This window comes from Trifolium pratense, linkage group LG2 (genome assembly GCF_020283565.1).
Source record: "Trifolium pratense cultivar HEN17-A07 linkage group LG2, ARS_RC_1.1, whole genome shotgun sequence".
NCBI classification, from domain to species: Eukaryota; Viridiplantae; Streptophyta; class Magnoliopsida; order Fabales; family Fabaceae; genus Trifolium; species Trifolium pratense.
In genome coordinates, this window is record NC_060060.1 from 47432980 (window position 1) to 47438979 (window position 6000).

General features: G+C 31.2%; 1 pseudogene; it reads right to left on the reverse strand.

The window, feature by feature from the left end:
* Positions 1-1838: 1838 nt before the first annotated feature.
* Positions 1839-4316, reverse strand: LOC123905956 (annotated as a pseudogene).
* Positions 4317-6000: the final 1684 nt, after the last annotated feature.

Sequence of the window (6000 nt, forward strand, 5' to 3'; positions counted from 1 at the left end):
AAGGAATAATGAGATTAAAGAACGGTCAGATGTTGCTCGAAATGGTGACCTATGGTCTGGTCTTGAACAGAATCATATGTCTATAATGATTCCAACAACCTGTACTTACACTACTCCACCTGAGCCGCAACTTTCTTCACCACTAAAAATGGCTTCTTCAATGGAATCTTTGACCCTTTTAGTTTATGGTATCCAATTGTTAATAAAGTGTAGTAGACTTCATCGACAACAAATTAAAAGAATGGACACAAAATTTTACTAGTGTTTCTTTTCCTATTTAAGAAAAAAAAGGGACGGTGGACACTGATCATTTTAATGATTATATTATAGACTTGTACTAGTTTACCTTTTTTTGGTTTTTAATTAACCTTATGGTTCTAGAGAAGGGGTTGATAATCAGAATTTGACCGAAGTAAAATTTGATAAAAAAAAAAAGACTAGTTAGAGATCAATTTAAATATATCAATTTCACAATAAAACTAAAAAGTAAATATTTTTTATATAATAAGGATCAGAGTAACATCAATCTAAAACTTAATTTTCCTATTTATACATTTTTTCTTGATGTTATAAACCATCAATCCAAAATTTTAAAGGAAAAAGCTAACATCTGCCCTAAAAGCATATTTTAAGATACTTAATGTAGAAAATTAGTCTCAAAAGTTGTGCATTCAACTTTTAAAATAATGATCCACGATGAACCATTTATAAAAGTATTCTATATTAGAATTTTCCTAAATGTCTAACAATGAATATATGTTACTACTATTTTTGTATAATTAAAGTTTCTTATAAAAATCACTTTTATAGATATAAAATAAAAATTACTTTTTTAATCTATAATAAATTGATCTATATAGTATTTCAAGAATTTTGAAGGATGTCAATGCATATGCTCAATTATGGGTGGATCTCTCTCTAATTTTCACCATGTGTTGATTATCCTCAAAGAGATAATAGAAGGCGAGCTTGGCACTCTATGTACTCCTCGCGCGCCGCTGTTCTTATTTCTATTTTTACTTTTCTGTTATTTAAGTAATAGATGTTATAAAAGTGAGAAAAAAATACCTTGTAATATGAAATCTTCAAGATTTTACACGTCCACTACTTAAGTTGTTGATTGAGTCCACTACTTAAAGTAACCGACGTTATAAAAATGAGAAATTCGAGAAAAAAAAACACCCCATAACATGAAATTTTCAAGATTTTACACGTCCGCTTGGGAAGTTATAAAAATGAGAAAAAAAAACACTCCTAACATGAAATTTTCAAGATTTTACACGTCCACTACTTAAATAGCGGACATAGATATTTTAGTAATTTTGTAGGGCGCGTGAAAAAATTGGTAGAGTGCCAAAAGAAATTCTCTAATAGAAGTGTTATGATGGATTTTTGGTGTGAAGTCTAACTAGGATGGACCTTGGCCCAATTCAAAACAATTGTTTATTTGTTTGTTCACAGCAAACATATTGATTCTTACACCACAGCTTTTATTTGATAAAAGCGCAATACTTTTTAGATATGTTGATTGAAGCTTTAATTTATTTTTGTGACTGATTTCATACTATTATCTTTTGGTTAAAAATGTCTCATTTCTTTTTGTTAAGTAGCTAAGTGGTTAAGACTCGTACACTATAAATATGGAGAAATGGAAAATCTGAATACGCTATAAATCTGAAGAGATGGAAAATCCGAAGTTTAAACTCCAATCCCTCCAATAACATCCCTTGTATCAGAGTAATTTTGGTGACAAAGAAAAAAAATACAATTCTTTTGGACTATGTCCTACCATTATGTTATGTTAGAAGGGTGAGAGTACAATTGAATCAAGGCCTTGCTAGATAAAGGATATGAGTTGCAAGATTCTACACCAGTCTATTTACATTAGATACAAGTTCTACATTGAAGCCTCAAAGCATATTCTACAATATACACAGAACTATAATATATTACAGGATTACACACCAAAATACCAACAAAAAGAAGGTTGGTGAATTGAAGGCTTCATGATCATGAAGTAGCTATTCACAAAGTTTCCAAACTATACAATCATTAAGTTAGTTCATGACACAACTTTGTAGCTGATTTCTAACAAACATTCCTTCTTTCTTCACTCTTGCATAAGTTCACACTTGACAATCCTACCTTATCAATTTGAGCATCACTAACATGTTCCGGAGACGATAACGCCTTGCGTCCGTCCGGATCATCATGGGTGACATTGATTTTTTTATTGTGGCTCTTTGGTAGAAGCAGAATTTTCACAATGCTGTTTGCTTTCTAATTCTGTAGAATTTTTTTGAGTGTCTTTAGAGGTCTCAAATGTTTCTCCGGTGAGAGTTTGTATCGCAAACGCGATACATGGATCAGTTAGTAATTCTTTTAGTGGAAATTCATTGCTGTGATCTAATTTCGCATCAACGTTATCTCCGTTTTTGAGGACTTCCACACACTCTTTCTCAGTAGCATGGTTTTCCATTTTGTTTTCAGTATTTTCAGCATTGAACTTTGTTTCTGATACATCATCAAGTGCAGGAAATGGTTTATCTTGATCATTCCGAAAGCTATCGGTGGATCTCTCTGCATTTACGACAGTTTCATCCTCCCCTGATTGTTTAACCACATCTCGACGTGCTCGAATTATTTTAAGTTCTGGTGGTGGACCAGCCTTAATTCCAGCAAGACGCTTTGAAGTACGTCGAGGAATCTGTTGATCACTGGCTGTCATGTCTAAACCTGAATTCTCGTCCGAGCTAACCGATAATGTTGGTTTCGTAGTTACATCTGCTGACTGCAATTGCAAAGAAAGCATCAAATATTTCCGACGTAAGTTAATATAATCAAATAGATATTGAACACATAATTGTGCAATTCTAATAAGAATTTACTGACACACATTGTTTGAGTTTGAGATTTTCTGGTGGATGCGGGCTTTCTTCTTAGCATTGTCGAGATAACGAAATACACCGACCATGGAATTGAATTTTTGGTCACTCGAAGGAGGGAAGTAATACTGCAATAAATATAATAAGAATTGAGCTCAATCATCTTAAATACAGAGTTTCTATGACTATGTCTCAAATAAAGATTTAGTCTAGAACGGTTTTTACCAACAATCGGTAGCCGATAAAAGATGAAATGCTATAGAGGAAGTATATGCATATCCATTTTGAATCAAGTAAACCACAAATATGGACATTATGAGTTAACTAAGAATTAGATAAATGAAATTGGAAATGATTCCAAATGACAATGCTTCCGGTCCTATAATTAAATGTATATTTTTCCTAATCCTCCGGTACGGTTCTCCAGGGAATGAAGCTTTTGTAATCCAGAGTGAGGTAAGTAAAGTCTGGTCAATGATTATTTCAATCAGGGTACGAATTCGAGTATGTTGTTCTGAATAATCCCATAATTATATAAATACATACGATATTTCCTAATATAAAATGTTGTTATGATCCGTTTAGTTTCACTATCATATACATACATGCAATATTCTCCACAAACATGTAAGGCATTTCCACATGACATTAAACTACCCTAAAAGGTGTTTGTCTTTGTGATTTAAAGAGATCGAGTGATTCTCGATTCACAAACAACTAATGTGAGACTTTTAAGTGTCTAAGCAAAAGTTTACTTTTTAGATTCATTCTAATGTATCTAGTCAAAATGAATACAACTGATGTATCTGATCTATATAGATCAGTTATTCAATGAGTCTAAAAATTTGACTTTTGCTTATAATTAACGATGGAGTAGGACAACCCTTATGCTCCAAGACACATGCTAAAAATCATCCTAAACTTAAAGCAACATTGTACCAACAACAAAGGACAAAACATGCCACCAAGACTATATCCAAGTAATTAAGAGTAACAACATTTAATCTTTGACATTAAACCAAGTAACAAGATCTCACGTTTATGAAAACTGCATGCTCATAAGAAAAACAAAAGATCATTGGTGCTGAGTCAAAGTCAAACCATCAATTACTACTATTTATTACCTTGTCTATTTTACCATTCTTTCTCACATTCATTTTCACAGTCCAACCTGGTGGCAAACATTCGTCGGAATTCGTGTCCTCCATTGCTCCTGCTGCAAGTCTCCGGTGACCGGAGAAACAGTAATGACAGTGACACTAATGTTTGCCGAGTACCTACTACCTACCACCACCGACAAAATGTAAATAAATACGGTAAAAAATAATAACGGAATTTTGCATAGTTCCATTGCATGGCCATCAGGCCATATGCCACATGGTAGTGCCAGACAAAGACACGTTGCTTCTAATATCTTTACCTGGTATTTTTTATTTATTTATTTATTTAAAATGGAAAATTCTACGGTACTCTTGCAGAAACCAAATGTATCGGTACTATAGAAGATTCAACCAATAGAAAATTAACTTTTATCCATATCATCATTTATATATTATATTTTAAAAGTCAACTAAATTAATAGTATCAGTGCATTTCTCTATTCAAATTTAACCCCATAAATCATACAAATTATATTTCAATATTTAATTTAATAATTTTAAAAATCAATTCAACTTCATCATTTATTAAAAACAAATTATATTCATCTCTTAAGAACATAACTAGCAGGACACCCGTGCTTCCGCACGGGAGTCGCGGCGTTGCCGCTCCTCACTTGGTAAGATGAAAGGATATAATATTTGGTAAAAAAAATAAAAAAAATAGAAAAAGAACAATAGTAAAATCATCACAAAAAAATTTTAGGTCTCCGTATTAATTTAGGAATATAAATATAGATAATGTAGAAATTATGAAGAAAAAAAATAGGCTACCTTATTAATATATTAGTAAAAACATAGGTGTTGAAAAATCACAAAAAAAACTTATGTTCATGTATTAATATATGAGTATAAATATAGTCCCGTAAAAATTATTAAAAAATAGGCAATCATATTAAAATGTTAGTGAAAATATAGGATAGGTCTCGCCACAGTCATCAAAATAATTAGGTCATCGTATTAAATATGAGTATAACCAGAAAAATTGTAAAAAAAATAGACAACTTAATTTTTATTTTATTTTTGTTTCAAACAACTTAATTAATATATAATTAAAAGTATAAGTTCCGTAGAAACCACACAAACAAAAAAGTTTCCATATTAATATATGAGTTTAAATATAGGTCCCGCAGATGTTATAAAAGAATGGGCAAACTTATTAATATGAGTAAAACACATAGGTCCCCATGTACCAAAAAAAAAAACACATAGTGTGAATATATGCCTTGACAGGAACATTGTGGTTTTGATGATTGACAAAAAGAAGTCTAAGAATGACAATGATGCAAAAAGCGGAAAAGAGGATCAAGCTTTCAAGACTTGGGTTATAGACTTGTTGAGTTGTAATCAATATATTTTTAGTACCCTTATGTGAGTAGTTGAAAAAGCTCTCTTAAAAATATATCACACACTCACAATCATTTTATTTAAATATGATTTTGCATAAAAGTATTTTCTGCATAAAATGTTTTTGAAAATTGTTAGCTTGTTACTAAACGTGATCATGATTTAATTTCCTTGCTACACAAACATTTATGCAAATAATCAATTAGCCAATCTTTTGTTTCAATGTTTTCCCTTTTAATGCTAATTGATTATTATGATCAGCAAATTAGGTAATTGTATATATGGCGTAATAATTTTTAACGGCTACTAGCCTAATCATTTTCAAAGGGCTGATTCTTGGATTAAATTGTCCAACGGCCATTTACATTAAATTGCTGATCATTCCCTTTTTTTTCATCTCTTTTATTTCTCGCTACAAGTTATTTTATTTGGTTAAAATATTTTAAGTGCTTACTTTTAATCATTTTTTTTTAGTACACAATTCACCCCCCCTTTTGATTGCCCAAAATGATGTCTAGTTTGTCTCTACCCATTGTGAATTTTGCAAGAACATTATTCAAATCTTCAACTTTATCTTTCAATATATTGCATTCATTACATTCAATATTTTC